The 24,633-nt window shown below is 42.9% G+C and overlaps 1 protein-coding gene across 1 annotated transcript in view; it reads left to right on the top strand.

The window, feature by feature from the left end:
• LOC128666928 (zinc finger protein ZFP2) overlaps nt 1-24,633 on the top strand; it is a 298,618-nt gene that overhangs the window by 205,041 nt on the left and 68,944 nt on the right. The gene's annotated exons all lie outside the window — the stretch shown is intronic.

The raw sequence follows: 24,633 nt of genomic DNA, 5'->3' as shown, positions 1-24,633 counted from the left end.
TGAGATTTATTGGGCTCATAGACTGTTTATGTGGCTGGAACGCACATGTTTTTACTTTCACTTTGAGTGCTGCGCAGCTTGTCGGTTGGCGCGCTTTTTCTCATAGCTGGGGTGGACCAGCCTTGCGCACCATGTGACCGGGTGTGGTCTCGCTTTCATTTCCTCTTTCCTGACCAAGCTGGCTGTCGGAGAATACGCTATTTCTCTGTATTGTCTGGGTCTAGGAGTTGGTGAGTGCCCCAGCCATTGGGAGTATAAAGGTGCCGTTTTTGAGAATTAAAGATTGTTTATTTTCTGTTTCCTGCTGTCATTAGCTTAACCTATGGAGGATTCTGATATATTAGAGGGTACTCCCTCTATTCCAATTAGTAATACCTGTTTATATTGTGAGGAGGCTTTGGTATGCCCGCCTTCTCAATTATGTTCCACATGCCTTGACAATGTTAATCGGTCAAAAGAACGTTAACCCTTTTAGTACCACTCCAGATTTTACTGCGCAGTTAAAAACGGCGGTGTCTGAGGCCCTCAGTGCTTTACCTCGCCCTGCTTAACGCAAGCGAATGGTTAAACATAGCTCTCCTGCCCCGGGGTCATCGTGTAATTTATTGGATTTAACTGCTCTGTCTCAGTATCCGAGGATGAGTTGCACTCTGAGGCTTCAGAGGATGAACTTTCTGGGACGGAGTCTGCTGCCTCTAAGCTTCCTGCTGCGAAGGAACCAGCCTTTAGATTTAAGATTGAACACTTACGTTTTCTTCTAAAGGAAGTACTGTTTACATTTAGAGGTTCCAGAGGCCAAGCTGCCTGATGAACTTTTGATTCCTAAATAAGACAGAGTTTACGAGGACAGGGTAGTGCCTTTAACTTTTCCTGTGCCTATAAAGATGGTGAACATTATTAAGAACAAATGGGACAGAATTGGATCTTCCTTTTCCCCTTCATCTTCTTTTAAGAAATTATTTCCGGTCCCGGACACTCAATTGGAGTTGTGGGGTTCCATCCCTAAGGTGGATGGCGCGATCTCCACGCTTGCCAAAGCACTACTATCCTGCTTGAGGATAGCTCATCATTCAGAGAGCCGATGGATAAAAAGATGGAAACTCTTATAAGAAAGATGTTTCAACATACGGGATATGTGTTTCAACCAGCAGCTGCTGTTTCTGCGGTTGCTGAAGCAGCTACCTACTGGTGCGACTCCTTATCGGAATTAATTAATAACGTTATCCAGGAAAGAATTAAGGCCTTGAGAATTGCTAATTCTTTTGTCTGTGATGCAAACATGCAGATTATTCGCCTAAATGCTAAGGCTTCTTGACTTTCGGTTCAGGCCTGTCGGGGCTCTGGCTGAGGTCCTTGTTTGCGGATATGACTTCTTAGTCCAGATTTCTTTCCCTCCCCTTTAAGAGAGAGATTTTATTTGGTCCAGGCCTGGACTCCATTATCCCTACAGGGAGCAAGGGTGCCTCCCTACCGCAAGATAAAAAGAGCAAGTCTAAGGGACAGGTTTCTAATTTTCGTTCCTTTTGTTCTGATAAATCCCAATGACAGCAGTCTTCCGCTAAGCCCGAGCAAACCAAGAGTACTTGGAAGCTTGCTCAGTCCTGGAATAAGTCCAAGCAGAGCAAGAAGCCCGCCAAGACTAAATCGGCATGAAGGGGCGGCCCCCGATCCGGCTCTTAATCGTGTAGGGGGGCAGACTGACGCTCTTTTCAGACGCTTGGTTCAGGGACATGCAGGATCCATGGGTCCTGAAGGTCATAGGTCAGGGATACAAAATAGGTTTCAAGTCTCATCCACCCAAGGGCAGATTTCTCCTCTCAATCTTGTCTTCCAGACCAGAAAAGAGAGAAGCCTTTCTGGGGTGCGTGCAGGATCTGTCCTCCTTAGGAGTAATTGTCCCGGTGCCTATCGCAGAAAGAGGTTTGGGATACTATTCAAACCTTTTCGTGGTCCCAAAGAAGGAGGGGACTTTCAGTCCGATTTTGGACCTAAAGTGCTTAAACAAATTTCTAAATGTCCCCTCGTTCAAAATGGAGACAATAAGGTCCATCCTTCCCTTAGTTTAGGAAGGACAGTTCATGACCACTATATAGATTTGAAGGATGCTTACCTTCACGTTCCAATCCCCAAGGACCACTTCCAGTTCCTAAGGTTTGCGTTCCTGGACCAGCACTTCCAGTTCATTGCACTTCTGTTTGGTCTAGCTACTGCCCCAAGAATTTTTATGAAGGTTCTAGGGGCTCTTCTAGCCGTTGCCAGAACCCGGGGTATAGCAGTAGCTCCCTACTTGGATGATATTCTGGTACAACCACTATCTTTTCGTCTGGCGGAGGACCATTCAGAATCTCTTCTCTATCTTCTTCGATCTCATAGATAGAAGATAAACCTAGAAAACAGTTCTCTTATCCCAAGTACCAGGGTGTAATTCCTGGGTACTATAATAGGCTCCATATCCATGAGGATATTTCTAACAGACCAGAGACGTTGCAAGCTAGCTTCGGCATGTCTTGCCCTCCGGACCTCCTTAAGGCCCTCTGTGGCTCAGTGTATGGAGGTGATTGGTCTCATGGTGTCCAGCATGTACATGATTCCCTTTGCCAGGTTCCGTCTTCGACCGTTGCAACTGTGCATGCTGAGGCAGTGGAACGGCGATCATTCGGATCTGTCTCAACAGAATTCTCTGGAAAACCGCTCAAGAGAATCGCTCTCTTGGTGGCTCTGTCCAGATCATCTGTCCCGAGGGACATCCTTCTTAAGACCATCCTGGGAGATTGTGACTACAGACGCAAGCTTATCAGGATGGGAAGCTGTTTGGGGTACCAAGAAGGCACAAGGCCTAGGGATTCAGGAGGAATGCTCCCTCCTGATCAACATTCTGGAACTTCAGACAATCTTCAATGCTCTGAAGGCTTGGCCCCTTTTGGGTTTGTCCCAGTTTATCAGATTCCAATTAGACAATATAACGTTGGTGGCTTACATCAAGCATCAGGGTGGAATGAGAAGCTCCCTAGCAATGAGGGAAGCGTTTCAGATTCTGGAGTGGGCAGAGGCCCACAGCTGTTTGCTGTCAGCGATCCACATTCCGGGTGTGGACAACTGGGAAGCGAATTTTCTCAGCAGACAATCCTTTCATCCGGGGGAATCGTCTCTCCATCCCGAAGTGTTTGCAGAGATATGCAATAGGTGGGGGACACCGGAGATAGATCTCATGGGGTCCTGTCTATGGGGTCCAAGCTACCCAGATATAGGTCGAGGTCCAGGGATCCTCAGGCGGAGTTAATAGATGCATTAGCAGTGCCTTGGACGTTCAGTCTAATTTACCTTTTCCCGACGTTACCACTCCTTCCTCGGGTAGTGGCCCGCATCAAGCAGGAGCAGGCATCAGTGATACTGATTGCTCGATCGTGGCCGCGAAGGACGTGGTTCGCGGATCTGGTGGGGATGTCATCATCTCCTCCGTGGAAGTTACCTTGTCACAGGGATCTGCTGGAACAAGGTCCTTTTGTTCATCAAAATCTAGATTCTCTGAGGCTGACTGCGTGGAGATTGAACGCTTAGTCCTAGCCAAGAGAGGTTTTGCTGAGAGAGTTATTGATACTCTCATTCAAGCTCGTAAGCCGTTTACTTGTCGCATCTATCATAAGGTGTGGAGAGCCTACTTATTCTGGTGTGAAGAGTGTGTTTTTTCCTGGCATAAAATTAAGGTTGCAAGGATCCTATTGTTTCTTCAGGATGGACTGGAGAAGGGCCTTTCTGCCAGTTCCCTGAGGGGACAGATTTTGGCCCTGTCTGTTTTACTGCACAAGAGGCTCTCGGAGTTTCCAGATATACAATCCTTTGTTAAGGCTCTGACTAGGATCAGACCTGTGTTTAGATCTTAGGCTCCTACTTGGAGTCTAAATCTTGTTCTTAAGGTTTTGTAAAAGGCTCCGTTTGAGCCTATGCATGAAGTTGACATTGAATTGTTGTCCTGGGAGGTTCTTTTTCTACTGGCCATTGCTTCTGCGCGCAGAGTATCTGAGATTGCTGCCTTGCAATGTGAGCCTCCTTAACTGGTGTTCCATTCTGATAAGGCTGTCCTATGTACTAAGGTTTTCTTCCAAGGTTGTTTCAGACCTCAACATCAATCAAGAGATTGTGGTTCTTTCCTTGTGTCCCAATCTTTCTTCTTCAAAGGAATGTTTGCTTCATAATTTGGACGTGGTTCGCGCCTTGAAGTTCTACCTTCAGGCTACTAAGGATTTTAGACAAACTTCTTCCTTGTTTGTTCTTTATTCCGGGAAGCGTAAGCGTCAGAAGGTTTTTTTCGACTTCCTTATCTTTTTGGTTAAGGAGTGTTATCAGCTTTGCTTATGAGACAGCGAGACATAAACCTCCTCAGAGGATTACGGCTCATTCTACTAGAGCAGTGGCTTCTTGGGCCTTTAAGACCAAGGCCTTAATGGATTAGATTTGTAAGGTGGCTACCTGGTCCTCCTAACATACTTTTTCTAAATTTTACAAGTTTGATGTTTTTGTTTTGGCTGAAGCAGCTTTCGGAAGACAGGTTTTGCAGGCTGTGGTGCCCTCAGATTAGGGTCCGCCTCTCTTTTTGTCCCTTCCTGTTATCATTCAGTGTCCTCTAGAGCTTGGGTATAGTTTTCCCAACAGTAAGGAATGATGCCGTGGACTCTCCTTATATTAAGAAGGAAAACATAAATTATGCTTACCAGATAATTTAATTTCCTTCTGTATAAGGAGAGTCCACAACCCCCGCCCGTGTTCCCGATGGGCGGCCCTCTAAATTATATTTTTCATCTGCCACCTTTTATACTCTGATATTTCTCCTACTGTTCCTTGTTCCCTCAGCAGAATGACTGGGGGAAGTGTGAGAGGTATTTAAGCCTTTGGCTGGGTGTCTTTGCCTCCTCCTGGTGGCCAGGTTCAGTATTTCCCAACAGTAAGGAATGATGCTGTGGACTCTCCTTAAACAGAAGGAAATGAAATTATCTGGTAAGCATTATTTGTTTTTCATTTAACTGCATATAATAGACACTATATCAAGAATAAGATGCACAGATACTGATCTAAAAATCCAGTATAAAACTGTTTAAAAACTTAATTAGAAGCTCCCAGTTTAGCTCTGTTAAAAAAATTAGCTGGAACACCCACTGCAAGTGGGAAAAACAGACCCTCCCCTCTCCCCTTTCCTTTGCATATGAAAAGACCCTTTACACTAACAGAAGCAAGCTGGAGTAGCTATACGTCGGTATTCTCAAAAAGTTTTGGGGCGTGGTTAGAAGTCTGAAAATCAGAGCAATGTTATTAAAAAATAAACAAAACTATACACTTAAAAAAAAAAAAAAACCCTGTATAAGCTATATAAATGGATCATCTACAAAACATTTATGCAAAGAAAAATCTAGTGTATAATGTCTCTTTAAGCATGTTGTTTTTGCTGTGAACTTTTATTATAACTTTCATTCTAGTGTAAATTGCGATTGCGCTTAAGCAGTAGCGTTTACTTTCAACTTGTAATACGAACAGAAAACCTGACTCGTGAAAACACCCACGATAAACCCCTTTTGTTAACGCTCCACTCATAATTTGGGCCTTAGTGGACACACCACTTAATTTTAATAACCACCTGGGTAAAATTTAAGCCAATATTAACCTAAATTTACTAACTTTTTTTTAATGGTTGTTGCACAATTTATCTTTAAATGGACAGGCTAGTCAAAGTTAAAATAACATGATTCAGATAGGGCATGCAACTTTCCATTTTACTTTTATCATGAAATATGCTTTGTTCTTTTGGTGTTCTTTGTTGAAAGCTAAACTTAAGAAGGCTCATGCTAATTTCTAAGCCCTTGAAGACTGCTTTATATCTCAGGGCATTTTGACATTTTGTTTACAGCTAGACAGTGCTAGTTCATGTGTTCCATATAGATAACATTGTGCTCAATCCCGTGGAGTTATGAGTCAGCGCTGATTGGCTAAAATGCAAGTCTGTCAAAAGAACTATAATAAGGGGACAGTCTGCAGAGACTTAGATACCAGCTAATCACAGAGGTAAAAAGTATATTAATATAACTGTGTTGGTTATGCAAAACTGGGGAATGGGTAATAAAGGGATTATCTATCTTTTAAATAAAAATTCTGGAGTAGACTGTCCCTTTAAATTATTTTTTGTTAAATTATGCAATAAATCTGTGCTTTAGATAGCTTACGTAATATGTAAATAACAGAAAACTTTATAATATTGCAAACTATTACCACCCTCACACGTCTACTTCATATTGCCACCTGGCTTGCAAAATTTTCTGTTGAGAACATTGTTACTCCAATTTGTAACTTATATAAATATAAAGAAAGGGAGAGAAAAAAAAGAAATCTTTCTTAATTGTTTCACACCTATCTTTATTATATGTTATTTTTTTTAATATAAGAAAGTAAATCAGATCATCAACAATATAATAACTGGAATAGGGAAATGACGGGGTGTATTTCTTGTGATTTAAAATGTACACAAAACCTTGGCTCACAAATCTTATAATTGATCAACTGCAAAAGTCAGCCACGTACCCCTTGGCCTAGCTATGTCCACAACAACAATCCCATTTATCTGTTTAAAATTAAAATGCAATGTGGCACATGCATATTATTATAACACTTCATTTAGACACCATATTTTCAATAAAGCCACAGTTCTTAGTGTAGAAATTGCAAAATAGCAAGCCTGTGGCTCATGAGGGATCGATCCAGTGGCTACTCATGTCCTGTGCTTGAGCTTCAATGTATGGAACATATGGAATAAAAGTTCATTTTAATCTTCATTTTTCGGTGCTACATGCCGCTTGTTTGTTGCTTTCTGCACTTGTATTGCCGGTAGAGCAGGTTCAGCACAAAGTCAATTTGGACTTTCTATGGCAATCCTTATATTGTTTGGGGATTGTTCAAACTGTCTGTTCTCAGTGATGTCATCAGATGCCATGGAAGCCTGAAAGAGGGTTGTGGATGTTACTGCCATATGTTACTATCTCATCTCATGTTAGCTGTTTGAGTGAGGTGGATTGACCCAAAAATTTAAAATTCCACGGCTTTCTCTCTACTCTGTACACGTTTTTTTATACAGCAATTTGCCTGCACAGCGGCTTGTGGAGCAAGTATCCATAGTGTGAGTACTACATTTTCTCCCTTTTTTGATGTATCAAGGGCTGATGATTTATTTGCATAATAATTGAGCTGTTTATGAACAGAGTTTAGAGTTTGGATAGGCCTACTATCAGCAGGGTGGGATATTTTTCTGCTGTTTGACTAATAAACAGTAGCAGCATAAGGGGCTGACACATGGGAATCTGAAGGACAGCCAGAGGGGGAAAATGCCACCCTGTAGTTTTGCTCCTTATATTCAAGCATAAGCACTCACTTGAGTAAGTCTTTCATCAGATCGACAGAGTCCATGAGTCATCTTGTGTGGGAATTCCCCTCTTGACCACTAGTAGGAGGCAAATACCCTAACACCCCAGAGCTTTAAATCCCTTCCACTTCCCTTGATACTCAGTCATTTTCTTTGCCTCCTTGATGAAGTGAGGTAAAAGTTGAAGTGCAGATCTACTCATCGTTGAGAGAGGTTCCCTAACCATTCTGAGTAAGTACTTTGATGTTCTTTCCGCAGTGGAAGTATTTCCTGTTCCAGACCGTGCTACAGAGATTATTGCAAGGTGGGAAAAGCCTGATATTTCTTTTTTCCCCTTCTCCAATTTTTAAGAAGATGTTTCCAATAGCCGATTCTATTAAGGAGTCTTGGCAGACAGTTCCCAATGTAGAAGGAGCAGTTTCCACTTTGGCTAAGAGAACCACTATTCCCATAGAGGATAGTTGTTCTTTTGAGGATCCTATGGATAAGAAGTTGGAGGCGTTATTTAAAAAAAATGTATGTTCACCAGGGTTTGCAATGGCAGCCTGCGGTGTGTATTGCTACTGTTAGTAGCACGGCAGCTTACTGGTTTGATGCGTTGTCTGATTCTATTCAGACTGATACTCCTCTTGAAGAGATTCAGGATAGGATCAGGGCTTTGAAGTTGGCCAATTCCTTTATCACGGATGCTTCCTTACAGGTCATCAAGTTGGGAGCAAAGATCTCTGGCTTTGCTGTTCTGGCACGCAGAGCCTTGTGGTAGAAGTCTTGGTCTGCGGATGTGTCATCTAAGTCTAAGCTTTTGTCAATTCCTTACAAGGGTAAGACCTTGTTTGGGCCTGGTTTGGCTGAAATTATTTCAGATATTATGGGTGGAAAGGGTCATTCTCTCCCTCAGGTTAAGAGAAATAAGCAGAAAGGACGTCAGAGTAATTTTCGTTCCTTTCAAAACTTTTCAGGTAAGCCTTCCCCCTCCTTTTCCAAGCAGGTACAGTCCAAGTCCTCCTTGAAGTCCAATCAGTCTTGGAACAAGGGGAAGCAATCTAAGAAGCCTGTTACTGACTCAAAGTCAGCATGAAGGGTCTGCCCCCGATCCGGGAGCGGATCTTGTAGGGGGCAGACTTTATACTTTTTCACTCAAGCCTGGGTTCAGGATGTTCCGGATCCCTGGGCGGTGGACATCGTTTCCCAAGGATACAAATTAGAGTTCAAAACCTTTCCACCCAGGGGCAGGTTCCTTCTCTCAAGATTATCTGTAGACCAGATAAAGAGAGAGGCGTTCTTACGTTGTGTCAAGGATCTTTCTGACAGTTCCTGTTCCAGTACAGGAGCAGGGTCTGGGATTCTGTTCCAATCTGTTCGTAGTTCCCAAAAAGGAGGGAACTTTCAGACCTATTTTAGATCTCAAGAGCGTAAACAAGTTCCTCAGAGATCCGTCTTTCAAGATGGACACTATTCGTTCCATTCTTACTTTGGTTCAGGAGGGTCAGTTTATGACCACAGTGGATTTACAGGATGCGTATCTGCATATTCCCATCCACAGGGACCATCACAAGTTTTTGAAGTTTGCGTTCCTAGACAGACACTTTCAGTTTGTGGCTCTTCCATTCGGTCTTGCAACAACTCCCAGAATTTTCTCAAAGGTCCTGGGAGCATTGTTGGCGGTGCTCCGGTTGCGGGGTGTTGCAGTGATGCCTTATCTGGACGACATTCTTGTTCAGGCGCCATCTTTTCAACTAGCAAACTCCCACACAAAGTTGTTGTTGTCTTTTCTGCACTCCCACGGATTGAAGGTGAATTTAGGAAAAAGTTCCTTGATTCCAGCTACAAGGGTGGTGTTCTTGGGAATAATAATAGATTCTCTAGCAATGAAGATTTTTCTGAAAGAAGCCAGAAGAACAAAGATCTTCAACTCTTGTCTTTCTCTTCAGGCCTCTCCTCGGCCATCAGTGGCTCAGTGTATGATGGTTATTGGTCTTATGGTGTCAGCTATGGATATCATTCCATTTGCTCGGTTCCATCTCAGGCCGCTGCAATTATGCATGCTCAGGCAATGGAGCGGGGATTATGCGGATCTGTCTCCGCAAATTGTTCTGGATCAGGCAACAAGAGATTGTCTTCCGTGGTGGTTGTTTCAAGATCTTCTCTCCCAGGGAACCTGCCTTTGCCGGCTTACCTGGTTGATCATGACAACGGATGCCAGTCTGCTAGGATGGGGAGCTGTCTGGGGCCCATTAAAGGCTCAGGGTTTATGGACTCGGGAGGAGTCAGCTCTTCCCATAAATATTCTAGAGCTAAGGGGAATCTTCAATGCTCTTCTGGCCTGGCCCCAATTAGCTTCAGCCCAGTTTATCTGGTTTCAGTCGGACAACATAACGTCTGTGGCTTACATCAATCATCAGGGAGGAACTCAGAGTGGCCATGACAGAGGTAGCCAAGATTATTCAGTGGGCGGAGACTCACAACTGCTGTCTGTCTGCGATCCACATTCCAGGGGTGGACAATTGGGAAGCAGATTTTCTGAGCATACAGACTTTTTATCCGGGGGAGTGGGAACTTCATCCGGAGGTGTTTTCCAGCTTGATTCTCAAATGGGGACAGCCGGAGTTGGATCTCATGGCGTCTCGTCAATATGCCTAGCTTCCGAGGTACAGGTCGAGGTCAAGGGATCCTCAGGTTGTACTGATAGATGCTCTGGTGGTTCCTTGGAATTTCAGTCTGGCATACGTTTCCTCTGTTTGCTCTCCTTCCTCGGTCATTGCTCGGATCAGACAGGAGTGGGTGTCGGTGATTCTCATCGCACCGGCGTGGCCTCGCAGAATCTGGTATGCAGATCTGGTGGAGATGTCATCTCTCCCACCTTGGAGACTTCCGCTGAGGAAGGACCTTCTACTTTAGGGGCCCTTCCTTCATCCAAATCTTGTTTCTCTGAAGCTGACTGCTTGGAGATTGAACACTTGATATTATCTAAGCTTGATATTATCTAAGCAGGGGTTTTCGTCGGTAATTGAGACTTAGATTCAGGCTCATACGCCTGTAACTAGGAAAATTTACTATAAGATATGGCGTAAATATCTGTATTGGTGTGAATCCAGAGGGTTCTCTTGGGGTAGAGTTAGGATTCCTAAGATTTTGTCTTTTCTCCAGGAGGGTCTGGAGAATGGTTTATCTGCAAGTACCTTGAAGGGTCAAATTTCTGCTTTATCTATTTTGTTACACAAGCGTCTGGCAGATGTGCCAGATGTTCAATCTTTTTGTCAGGCCCTGGTTAGATTCCGGCCTATGTTTAAGTATGTTACTACTCCTTGGAGTCTAAATTTGGCTCTTAGAGTTCTTCAACAGGCTCCGTTTAAAGCTATGCATTCTTTGGATATTAAAAGGACAGTCTACACCAGAATTGTTATTGTTTAAAAAGATAGATAATCCCTTTATTTACCATTCCCCAGTTTTGTATAACCAACACAGTTATATTAATACACTTTTTATCTGTGATTTTCTTGTATCTAAGCCTCTACAAACTGCCCCATTATTTCACTTCTTTTGACAGACTTTCATTTTAGCCAATCAGTGCTGGCTCCTAGGTAACTCTACGTGCGTGAGCATAGTGTTATCTATATGAGACACAAGAACTAACACCCTCTAGTGGTGAAAAACGGTCAAAATGCATTCAGATAAGAGGCCGTCTTCAAGGTCTAAGAAATTATCATATGAACCTCCTAGATTTAACTTTCATCTAAGAATACCAAGAGAACAAAGCAAAATTGTTAATAAAAATAAATTGTAAAGTTGTTTAAAATTAACTGCCTTATCTGAATTATGAAAGTTTATTTTGGACTAGACTGTCCCTTTAAGATGTTATCCTGGAAGGTTTTGTTTTTGGTTGCTATTTCTTCGACACAAAGAGTTTCGGAGCTTTCAGCGTTGCTATTTCTTCAGCTCGAAGAGTTTCGGAGCTTTCAGCATTGCAGAGTGAATCTCCTTATTTCTTCTATAAGGTACGACGAGTCCACGGATTCATCCTTTACTTGTGGGATATTATCCTCCTACTAACAGGAAGTGGCAAAGAGCACCACAGCAGAGCTGTCTATATAGATCCTCTTAGTACTAAGAAGGGTAAAGTGAAAGAGGTGATAAAATATTAGTTTTTAATTTCTTCAAACCCAGGGGTATCTTCTAGATTTCAAAGATTCTCCTCCAAGGGGGAGATTCCATCTTTCTCAATTGTCTGTAAACCAGACAAAAAGAGAGGTGTTCTTACGCTGTGTAGAAGACCTATATACCATGGGAGTGATCTGCCCAGTTCCGAAAACAGAACAGGGGCAGGGGTTCTACTCCAATCTGTTTGTGGTTCCCAAAAAAGAGGGAACTTTCAGACCAATTTTAGATCTCAAGATCCTAAACAAATTCCTTAGAGTCCCATCCTTCAAGATGGAGACCATTCGGACTATTTTACCAATGATCCAGGAGGGTCAATATATGACCACCGTGGACTTAAAGGATGCGTATCTACACATCCCTATCCACAAAGATCATCACCAGTTCCTCAGGTTCGCCTTTCTGGACAAGCATTACCAGTTTGTAGCTCTTCCCTTCGGGTTGACCACAGCTCCCAGAATTTTCACAAAGGTGCTAGGGTCCCTTCTGGCGGTTCTAAGGCCGCGGGGCATAGCAGTGGCACCTTATCTGGACGATATCTTAATTCAGGCGTCGACTTACCAACTATCCAAGTCTCACACGGACAATCGTGTTGGCTTTTCTAAGATCTCACGGGTGGAAGGTGAACATAAAAAAGAGTTCACTTATCCCTCTCACAAGAGTTCCATTCCTGGGAACTCTGATAGATTCGGTGGACATGAAAAATTCTCTGACGGAGGTCAGGAAATCAAAGATTTTAACCACCTGCCGAGCTCTTCATTCCATTCCTCAGCCGTCAGTGGCTCAGTGTATGGAGGTAATCGGACTAATGGTAGCGGCAATGGACATAGTTCCGTTTGCTCGCTTGCATCTCAGACCACTGCAACTATGCATGCTCAAACAGTGGAATGGGGATTATGCAGATTTATCTCCTCAGATAAATCTGGATCAAGAGACCAGAGACTCTCTTCTTTGGTGGTTGTCACAGGATCATCTGTCCCAGGGAATGTGTTTCCGCAGGCCAGCATGGGTCATAGTGACGACGGACGCCAGCCTATTGGGCTGGGGTGCAGTCTGGAATTTTCTGAAAGCACAGGGTTTGTTGACTCAGGAGGAGGCTCTCCTCCCGATAAATATTCTAGAACTGAGAGAGATATTCAACGCTCTTCAGGCGTGGCCTCAGCTGGCTTCGGCCAGATTCATAAGATTCCAGTCGGACAATATCACGACTGTAGCATATATCAATCAGGGGGGAACAAAGAGTTCTCTAGCGATGATAGAGGTTACCAAAATAATTCGATGGGCAGAGACTCACTCTTGCCATCTATCAGCAATCTATATCCCAGGAATGGAGAACTGGGAAGCGGATTTTCTAAGTCGTCAGACTTTTCATCCGGGGGAGTGGGAACTCCATCCGGAGGTGTTTGCACAATTGATTCAGCAATGGGGCACACCAGAATTGGATCTGATGGCATCTTGTCAGAACGCCAAACTTCCTTGTTACGGGTCCAGGTCAAGGGATCCTCAGGCAGTACTGATAGATGCTCTAGCAGTACCCTGGTCGTTCAACCTGGCTTATGTGTTTCTACCATTTCCTCTCTTTCCTCGTTTGATTGCCAGAATCAAACAGGGAGAGCTTCAGTGATTTTGATAGCACCTGCGTGGCCACGCAGGACTTGGTATGCGGACCTGGTGGACATGTCATCTCTTCCACCATGGACTCTGAGACAGGACCTGATTCAAGGTCTATTCCAGCATCCAAATCTAGTTTCGCTGCGGCTGACTGCTTGGAGATTGAACGTTTGATTTTATCCAAGCGGGGTTTCTCTGAGTCGGTCATAGATACCTTGATTCAGGCTCGAAAGCCTGTCACTAGGAAAATTTATCATAAGATATGGCGTAAATATCTTTATTGGTGCGAATCCAAAGGCTACTAATGGAGTAAGATCAGGATTCCTAGGATTTTGTCCTTTCTCCAAGAAGGATTGGAGAAGGGGCTATCAGCTAGTTCTTTAAAGGGACAGATATCTGCTTTATCAATTCTACTACACAAGCGTCTGGCAGATGTTCCAGACGTTCAGTCGTTCTGTCAGGCTTTAGTTAGAATCAAGCCTGTGTTTAAACCTGTTGCTCCGCCATGGCGTTTGAATTTAGTTCTTAAAGTTCTTCAAGGGGTTCCGTTTAAACCTATGCATTCCATAGATATTAAGCTTCTATCTTGGAAAGTTCTGTTTTTAGTTGCTATCTCTTCGGCTCAAAGAGGTTCTGAACTATCTGCATTGCAATGCGACTCGCCTTATCTTGTTTTCCATGCTGATAAGGTGGTTTCTCTTGTAAGGTGTATCCAGTCCACGGATCATCCATTACTTGTGGGATATTCTCATTCCCAACAGGAAGTTGCAAGAGGACACCCACAGCAGAGCTGTTATATAGCTCCTCCCCTCACTACCATATCCAGTCATTCTCTTGCAACTCTCAACAAGCATGGAGGTAGTAAGAGAGAGTGGTGAAATATAGTTAGTTTTTTTTCTTCAATCAAAAGTTTGTTATTTTTAAATAGTACCGGAGTTGTGCTATTTTATCCCAGGCAGTAAATAGAAGAAGAATCTGCCTGAGGTTTCTATGATCTTAGCAGGTTGTAACTAAGATCCATTGCTGTTCTCACATATGTCTGAGGAGAGAGGTAACTTCAGCGGGAGAATGGCGTGCAGGTTACTCTGCTATGAGGTATGTGCAGTTACAATTTTTTCTAGAAATGGAAAATGCTAGAAAATGCTGCTGATACCGGATTAATGTAAGTTAAGCCTGAATACAGTGATTTAATAGCGACTGGTATCATGCTTACTCTCAGGGGTAATACCCTTTTAAAATTGCAATATAAAACGTTTGCTGGCATGTTTAATCGTTTTTATATATGCTTTGGTGATAAAACTTTATTGGGGCCTATTTTTTTCCACATGGCTGGCTTAAATTTTGCCTAGAAACAGTTTCCTGAGGCTTTCCACTGTTGTAGTATGAGTGGGAGGGGCCTATTTTAGCGTTTTTTTGCGCAGTGAAAATTACAGACTGAGATATCCAGCTTCCATCAGAAGTTCCCTGAATGCTATAGGACATCTCTGAAGGGCTCAAAGGCTTTCCAAAATCGTTTATTGGGGAAGGTAGGGCCACAGCAGGCTGTGGCAGTTTGTTGTGACTGTTAAAAACGTCTATAACGTTTTTTTGATCCGTTTTTTGAACTAAAGGGTTAATCATCCATTTGCAAGTGGGTGCAATGCTCTGTTAGCTTATTACATACACTGTAAAATTTTCGTTTGATTTACTGCCTTTTTTCACTGTTTTTCAAATGTTGACAAAATTTGTTTCTCTTAAAGGCACAGTACCGTTTATTATATTTGCTTGTTAACTTGATTCAAAGTGTTTTCCAAGCTTGCTAGTCTCATTGCTAGTCTGTATAAACATAACTGACATAGAGGAAACTCCTTGTTCATTATGTTTAAAAGCCTTGGTGGAACCCCCTCTTAGAATGTGTACCAAATGTACTGATTTCACTTTAAGCAATAAAGATCATATTATGTCTTTAAAAAATTTATAACCAGAGGAATCTGACGAGGGGGAAGTTATGCCGACTAACTCTCCCCACGTGTCAGATCCTTTGACTCCCGCTCAAGGGACTCACGCTCAAATGGCGCCAAGTACATCCAGGGCGCCCATAGCGTTTACTTTACAAGACATGGCGGCAGTCATGGATAATACACTGTAAGCGGTATTAGCCAGACTACCTGTATTTAGAGGAAAGCGAGATAGCTCTGGAGTTAGACGTGTTACTCAGGGAGGTTTTAGCTGCTCTGAATGACTGTGATACAATTGCAGTGCCAGAGAAATTGTGTAGACTGGATAAATACTATGCAGTGCTGGTGTGCACTGATGTTTTTCCAATACCTAAGAGGTTTACAGAAATTATTACTAAGGAATGGGATAGACCAGGTGTGCCGTTCTCTCCCCCTCCTGTTTTTAGAAAAATGTTTCCAATAGACGCCACCACACGGGACTTATGGCAGACAGTTCCTAAGGTGGAGGGAGCAGTTTCTACTCTAGCAAAGCGTACTACTATCCCTGTCGAGGACAGTTGTGCTTTCTTAGATCCAATGGATAAAAAGTTAGAGGGTTACCTTAAGAAAATGTTTATTCAACAAGGTTTTATCCTACAGCCCCTTGCATGCATTGCATCTGTCACTGCTGCTGCGGCGTTCTGGTTTGAGTCTCTGGAAGAGGCTTTACAGGTAGCCACTCCATTGGATGAAATACTTGACAAGCTTAGAGCACTTAAGCTAGCCAATTCTTTTGTTTCTGATGCCATTGTTCATTTGACTAAACTAACGGCTAAGAATTCTGGTTTTGCTATCCAGGCGCGCAGAGCGCTATGGCTTAAATCATGGTTTTATCCTACAGCCCCTTGCATGCATTGCATCTGTCACTGCTGCTGCGGCGTTCTGGTTTGAGTCTCTGGAAGAGGCTTTACAGGTAGCGACTCCATTGGATGAAATACTTGACAAGCTTAGAGCACTTAAGCTAGCCAATTCTTTTGTTTCTGATGCCATTGTTCATTTGACTAAACTAACGGCTAAGAATTCTGGTTTTGCTATCCAGGCGCGCAGAGCGCTATGGCTTAAATCATGGTCAGCTGACGTTACTTCAAAACCGAAGCTGCTTAACATTCCCTTCAAGGGGCAGACCCTATTCGGGCCTGGTTTGAAGGAGATTATTGCTGATATCACTGGAGGAAAAGGTCATGCCCTTCCTCAGGATAAGTCCAAACCAAGGGCCAAACAGTCTAATTTTCGTGCCTTTCGAAACTTCAAGGCAAGTGCGGCATCAACTTCCTCTAATGCAAAACAAGAGGGAACTTTTGCTCAGTCCAAGACGGTCTGGAGACCTAACCAGACCTGGAACAAGGGTAAGCAGGCCAAAAAACCTGCTGCTGCCTCTAAGACAGCATGAAGGAACGGCCCCCTATCCGGTAACAGATCTAGTAGGGGGCAGACTTTCGCTCTTCGCCCAGGCGTGGGCAAGAGATGTCCAGGATCCCTGGGCGTTGGAAATTATATCCCAGGGATATCTTCTGGACTTCAAGGCTTCCCCCCCAAAAGGGAGATTTCACCTTTCACAATTATCTGCAAACCAGATAAAGAGAGAGGCATTCTTGCACTGTGTACAAGACCTCCTAGTTATGGGAGTGATCCATCCAGTCCCAAAGGAGGAACAGGGACAGGGATTTTACTCAAATCTGTTTGTGGTTCCCAAAAAAGAGGGAACCTTCAGACCAATTTTGGATCTAAACATCTTAAACAAATTCCTCAGAGTTCCATCATTCAAGATGGAGACTATTCGTACCATCCTACCTATGATCCAGGAGGGTCAATACATGACTACAGTGGATTTAAAGGATGCTTATCTGCACATTCCGATACACAAAGATCATCATCGGTTTCTCAGGTTTGCCTTCCTAGACAGGCACTACCAGTTTGTAGCTCTTCCCTTTGGGTTAGCTACAGCCCCAAGAATTTTTACGAAGGTTCTGGGGTCGCTTCTGGCGGTCCTAAGGCCACGGGGCATAGCAGTGGCTCCTTATTTAGACGACATCCTGATTCAGGCGTCAAACTTCCAAATTGCCAAGTCTCATACGGACATAGTGTTGGCATTTCTGAGGTCGCATGGGTGGAAGGTGAACGAGAAAAAGAGTTCTCTATCCCCCCTCACAAGAGTTTCCTTCCTAGGGACTCTGATAGATTCTGTAGAAATTAAAATCTACCTGACGGAGTCCAGGTTATCAAAACTTCTAAATTCCTGCCGTGTTCTTTATTCCATTCCTCGCCCTTCGGTGGCTCAGTGCATGGAAGTAATCGGCTTAATGGTAGCGGCAATGGACATAGTGCCGTTTGCACGCCTACATCTCAGACCGCTGCAACTATGCATGGTCAGTCAGTGGAATGGGGATTACACAGATTTGTCCCCTTTACTGAATCTGGACCAAGAGACCAGGGATTCTCTTCTCTGGTGGCTATCTCGGGCCCATCTGTCCAAAGGTATGACCTTTCACAGGCCAGATTGGACAATTGTAACGACAGATGCCAGCCTTCTAGGTTGGGGTGCAGTCTGGAACTCCCTGAAGGCTCAGGGATCGTGGACTTAGGAGGAGTCACTCCTTCCAATAAACATTCTGGAACTAAGAGCGATATTCAATGCTCTTCAGGCTTGGCCTCATCTAGCGACAATGAGGTTCATCAGATTTCAGTCGGACAACATCACGACTGTGGCTTACATCAACCATCAAGGGGGAACAAGGAGTTCCCTAGCGATGTTAGAAGTCTCAAAGATAATTCGCTGGGCAGAGATTCACTCTTGCCACCTATCAGCTATCCATATCCCAGGTGTAGAGAACTGGGAGGCGGATTTTCTAAGTCGACAGACTTTTCATCCGGGGGAGTGGGAACTCCATCCGGAGGTGTTTGCACAATTGGTTCTTCGTTGGGGCGAACCAGAACTGGATCTCATGGCGTCTCGCCAGAACGCCAAGCTTCCTTGTTACGGATCCAGGTCCAGGGACCCCAAGGCAACGCTGATAGATGCTCTGGCAGCGCCTTGGTCCTTCAACCTGGCTTATGTGTTTCCACCGTTTCCTCTGCTCCCTCGTCTGATTGCCAAAATCAAGCAGGAGAGAGCATCGGTGATCTTGATAGCACCTGCGTGGCCACGCAGGACTTGGTATGCAGATCTGGTGGACATGTCATCCTTTCCACCATGGACTCTGCCGCTGAGACAGGTCCTTCTACTTCAAGGTCCTTTCAACCATCCAAATCTAATTTCTCTGAGGCTAACTGCCTGGAGATTGAACGCTTGATTTTATCAAAGTGTGGTTTCTCCGAGTCAGTTATTGATACCTTAATTCAGGCACGGAAGCCGGTCACCAGGAAAATCTATCATAAAATATGGCGTAAATATCTTTATTGGTGTAAATCTAAGGGCTACTCATGGAGTAAGGTCAGGATTCCTAGGATATTATCTTTTCTCCAAGAAGGATTGGAGAAAGGATTGTCAGCTAGTTCCTTAAAGGCACAGATTTCTGCGCTATCTATTCTTTTGCACAAGCGTCTGGCGGATGCCCCAGATGTTCAGGCATTTTGTCAGGCTTTAGTTAGAATCAAGCCTGTGTTTAAACCTGTTGCTCCACCTTGGAGCTTAAATTTGGTTCTTAAAGTTCTTCAGGGGGTTCCGTTTGAACCTCTCCATTCCATAGATATCAAACTTTTATCTTGGAAAGTTCTTTTTTTGGTAGCTATTTCCTCGGCTCGTAGAGTTTCCGAGTTATCTGCCTTACAATGTGATTCTCCTTATCTGATCTTCCATGCAGATAAGGTAGTTCTGCGTACCAAACCTGGGTTTTTACCTAAGGTGGTATCTAATAAGAATATCAATCAAGAGATTGTTGTTCCGTCTTTGTGTCCTAATCCTTCTTCAAAGAACGAGCGTCTATTACACAATCTGGACGTGGTTCGTGCTTTAAAGTTTTACTTACAAGCTACTAAAGATTTTCGTCAAACATCTGCTTTGTTTGTTGTCTACTCTGGACAGAGGAGAGGTCAAAAGGCTTCGGCAACGTCTCTTTCTTTTTGGCTAAGAAGCATAATACACTTAGCCTATGAGACTGCTGGCCAGCAGCCTCCAGAAAGGATTACAGCTCATTCTACTAGAGCTGTGGCTTCCACATGGGCCTTTAAAAATGAGGCTTCTGTTGAACAGATTTGCAAGGCGGCGACTTGGTCTTCGCTTCATACTTTTTCAAAATTCTACAAATTTGTTACTTTTGCTTCTTCGGAGGCTATTTTTGGGAGAAAGGTTTTACAGGCAGTGGCACCTTCCGTTTAAGTACCTGCCTTGTCCCTCCCTTCATCCGTGTACTTTAGCTTTGGTATTGGTATCCCACAAGTAATGGATGATCCGTGGACTGGATACACCTTACAAGAGAAAACATAATTTATGCTTACCTGATAAATGTATTTCTCTTGTGGTGTATCCAGTCCACGGCCCGCCCTGTCATTTTAAGGCAGGTATTTTTTAATTTTAAACAACAGTCACCACTGCACCCTATGGTTTCTCCTTTCTCTGCTTGTTTTCGGTCGAATAACTGGATATGGTAGTGAGGGGAGGAGCTATATTGACAGCTCTGCTGTGGGTGTCCTCTTGCAACTTCCTGTTGGGAATGAGAATATCCCACAAGTAATGGATGATCCGTGGACTGGATACACCACAAGAGAAATAAATTTATCAGGTAAGCATAAATTATGTTTTTATACACACACACTAATTACAAGCAAACGGATCACAGGTGAGGATGGTTACCTTTAATAACCATTCAAACCCCTTTGTGTCAACTCATGTGCATGTTATCATTCCAAAATCACCAGGGTATGTAAACTTTTGATCAGGGTCATTTGGGTAGGTTCTGTTGTCATTATAATTCAAAAAGAGTAAACAGTTGATTGATAATATATGGCTTCAGCCAAACACTAACCATGAGTGAAAGAAAAGTTTTTGTGTTATCATTCATGTTCTCTGAAAAATGGCATAGAAATCATAAATTCTGCCAGGGTATGTAAACTTATGAGCACAACTGTACATGAGCACTTGACCAAACACAGATTCTTACCAACAAGCTGTTAGATTATGTCTGATAACACAGACAGAATCTAACAGAAACAATGTCTCGAGTGGAGGTTTGAGGATTCTGCCCAAATGGTGACTTAACACCATATTTCTTTCATGTAATTAGCAAGAGTCCATGAGCTAGTGACGTATGGGATATACATTCCTACCAGGAGGGGCAAAGTTTCCCAAACCTCAAAATGCCTATAAATACACCCCTCACCACACCCACAAAACTATGGAGGTGGTGAAGTAAGTTTGTGCTAGATTCTACGTTGATATGCGCTCCGCAGCAGGTTGGAGCCCGGTTTTCCTCTCAGCGTGCAGTGAATGTCAGAGGGATGTGAGGAGAGTATTGCCTATTTGAATGCAATGATCTCCTTCTACGGGGTCTATTTCATAGGTTCTCTGTTATCGGTCGTAGAGATTCATCTCTTACCTCCCTTTTCAGATCGACGATATACTCTTATATATACCATTACCTCTGCTGATTTTCGTTTCAGTACTGGTTTGGCTTTCTACAAACATGTAGATGAGTGTCCTGGGGTAAGTAAGTCTTATTTTCTGTGACACTCTAAGCTATGGTTGGGCACTTTTTTATAAAGTTCTAAATATATGTATTCAAACATTTATTTGCCTTGACTCAGGATGTTCAACATTCCTTATTTTCAGACAGTCAGTTTCATATTTGGGATAATGCATTGAATCAATCTTTTTTTCTTACCTTAAAAATTTGACCTTTTCCCTGTGGGCTGTTAGGCTCGCGGGGGCTGAAAATGCTTCATTTTATTGCGTCATTCTTGGCGCGGACTTTTTTGGCGCAAAAAATCTTTTTCCGGCGTCATACGTGTCGCCGGAAGTTGCGTCATTTTTTGACGTTCTTTTGCGGCAAAAATGTCGGCGTTCCGGATGTGGCGTCATTTTTGGCGCCAAAGGCATTTAGGCGCCAAATAATGTGGGCGTCTTATTTGGCGCTAAAAAATATGGGCGTCGCGTTTTGTCTCCACATTATTTAAGTCTTATTTTTCATTGCTTCTGGTTGCTAGAAGCTTGTTTTCTTGGCATTTTTTCCCATTCCTGAAACTATCATTTAAGGAATTTGATCAATTTTGCTTTATATGTTGTTTTTTCTCTTACATATTGCAAGATGTCTCACGTTGCATCTGAGTCAGAAGATACTTCAGGAAAATCGCTGTCTAGTGCTGGAACTACCAAAGCTAAGTGTATCTGCTGTAAACTTTCGGTAGCTGTTCCTCCAGCTGTTGTTTGTACTAATTGTCATGACAAACTTGTTAATGCAGATAATATTTCCTTTAGTAATGTACCATTACCTGTTGCAGTTCCATCAACATCTAAGGTCCAGAGTGTTCCTGATAACATAAGAGATTTTGTTTCTGAATCCATTAAGAAGGCTATGTCTGTTATTCCTCCTTCTAGTAAACATAAAAAATCTTTTAAAACTTCTCTTTATACAGATGAATTTTTAAATGAACATCATCATTCTGATTCTAATGACTCTTCTGGTTCAGAGGATTCTGTCTCAGAGGTTGATGCTGATAAATCTTCATATTTATTTAAAATGGAATTTATTCGTTCTTTGCTTAAAGAAGTACTAATTGCTTTAGAAATTGAGGATTCTGGTCCTCTTGATACTAAATCTAAACGTTTAGATAAGGTCTTTAAATCTCCTGTGGTTATTCCAGAAGTTTTTCCTGTTCCTGGTGCTATTTCTGAAGTAATTTCCAGAGAATGGAATAATTTGGGTAATTCATTTACTCCTTCTAAACGTTTTAAGCAATTATATCCTGTGCCGTCTGATAGATTAGAATTTTGGGACAAAATCCCTAAGGTTGATGGGGCTATTTCTACCCTTGCTAAACGTACTACTATTCCTACGTCAGATGGTACTTCGTTTAAGGATCCTTTAGATAGGAAAATTGAATCCTTTCTAAGAAAAGCTTATCTGTGTTCAGGTAATCTTCTTAGACCTGCTATATCATTGGCTGATGTTGCTGCAGCTTCAACTTTTTGGTTGGAAACTTTAGAGCAACAAGTAACAGATCATGATTCTCATAATATTATTATTCTTCTGCAACATGCTAATAATTTTATCTGTGATGCCATTTTTGATATTATCAGAGTTGATGTCAGGTTTATGTCTCTAGCTATTTTAGCTAGAAGAGCTTTATGGCTTAAAACTTGGAATGCTGATATGTCTTCTAAATCGACTCTACTTTCCATTTCTTTCCAGGGTAACAAATTATTTGGTTCTCAGTTGGATTCTATTATCTCAACTGTTACTGGTGGGAAAGGAACTTTTTTACCACAGGATAAAAAATCTAAAGGTAAAAACAGGGCTAATAATCGTTTTCGTTCCTTTCGTTTCAACAAAGAACAAAAGCCTGATCCTTCTTCCTCAGGAGCAGTTTCAGTTTGGAAACCATCTCCAGTCTGGAATAAATCCAAGCCTTCTAGAAAAGCAAAGCCAGCTTCTAAGTCCACATGAAGGTGCGGCCCTCATTCCAGCTCAGCTGGTAGGGGGCAGGTTACATTTTTTCAAAGAAATTTGGATCAATTCTGTTCACAATCTTTGGATTCAGAACATTGTTTCAGAAGGGTACAGAATTGGTTTCAAGATAAGACCACCTGCAAAGAGATTTTTTCTTTCCCGTGTCCCAGTAAATCCAGTGAAAGCTCAAGCATTTCTGAAATGTGTTTCAGATCTAGAGTTGGCTGGAGTAATTATGCCAGTTCCAGTTCTGGAACAGGGACTGGGGTTTTATTCGAATCTCTTCATTGTACCAAAGAAGGAGAATTCCTTCAGACCAGTTCTGGATCTAAAAATATTGAATCGTTATGTAAGGATACCAATATTCAAAATGGTAACTGTAAGGACTATCTTGCCTTTTGTTCAGCAAGGGCATTATATGTCCACAATAGATAATATCTACATATTCCGATTCATCCAGATCACTATCAGTTCCTGAGATTCTCTTTCCTGGACAAGCATTACCAGTTTGTGGCTCTGCCGTTTGGCCTAGCTACAGCCCCAAGAATTTTTACAAAGGTTCTCGGTGCCCTTCTGTCTGTAATCAGAGAACAGGGTATTGTGGTATTTCCTTATTTGGACGATATCTTGGTACTTGCTCAGTCTTTACATTTAGCAGAATCTCATACGAATCGACTTGTGTTGTTTCTTCAAGATCATGGTTGGAGGATCAATTCACTAAAAAGTTCATTGATTCCTCAGACAAGGGTAACCTTTCTGGGTTTCCAGATAGATTCAGTGTCCATGACTCTGTCTTTGACAGACAAGAGACGTCTAAAATTGATTTCAGCTTGTCGAAACCTTCAGTCACAATCATTCCCTTCGGTAGCCTTATGCATGGAAATTCTAGGTCTTATGACTGCTGCATCGGACGCGATCCCCTTTGCTCGTTTTCACATGCGACCTCTTCAGCTCTGTATGCTGAATCAATGGTGCAGGGATTATACAAAGATATCTCAATTAATATCTTTAAAACCGATTATACGACACTCTCTGACGTGGTGGACAGATCACCATCGTCTAATTCAGGGGGCTTCTTTTGTTCTTCCGACCTGGACTGTAATTTCAACAGATGCAAGTCTTACAGGTTGGGGAGCTGTGTGGGGATCTCTGACGGCACAAGGAGTTTGGGAATCTCAGGAGGTGAGATTACCGATCAATATTTTGGAACTCCGTGCAATTTTCAGAGCTCTTCAGTCTTGGCCTCTTCTGAAGAGAGAATCGTTCATTTGTTTTCAGACAGACAATGTCACAACTGTGGCATACATCAATCATCAAGGAGGGACTCACAGTCCTCTGGCTATGAAAGAAGTATCTCGAATTCTGGTTTGGGCGGAATCCAGCTCCTGTCTAATCTCTGCGGTTCATATCCCAGGTATAGACAATTGGGAAGCGGATTATCTCAGTCGCCAAACGTTGCATCCGGGCGAATGGTCTCTTCACCCAGAGGTATTTCTTCAGATTGTTCAAATGTGGGAACTTCCAGAAATAGATCTGATGGCGTCTCATCTAAACAAGAAACTTCCCAGGTATCTGTCCAGATCCCGGGATCCTCAGGCGGAGGCAGTGGATGCATTATCACTTCCTTGGAAGTATCATCCTGCCTATATCTTTCCGCCTCTAGTTCTTCTTCCAAGAGTAATCTCCAAGATTCTGAAGGAATGCTCGTTTGTTCTGCTGGTAGCTCCGGCATGGCCTCACAGGTTTTGGTATGCGGATCTTGTCCGGATGGCCTCTTGCCAACCGTGGACTCTTCCGTTAAGACCAGACCTTCTGTCGCAAGGTCCTTTTTTCCATCAGGATCTCAAATCCTTAAATTTAAAGGTATGGAGATTGAACGCTTGATTCTTGG

The sequence above is a fragment of the Bombina bombina genome, chromosome 7 (genome assembly GCF_027579735.1).
Source record: "Bombina bombina isolate aBomBom1 chromosome 7, aBomBom1.pri, whole genome shotgun sequence".
NCBI classification, from domain to species: domain Eukaryota; kingdom Metazoa; phylum Chordata; class Amphibia; order Anura; family Bombinatoridae; genus Bombina; species Bombina bombina.
The sequence above is the reverse complement of the archived record's forward strand: the minus strand, read 5'-3'. Positions and strand labels throughout refer to the sequence as shown.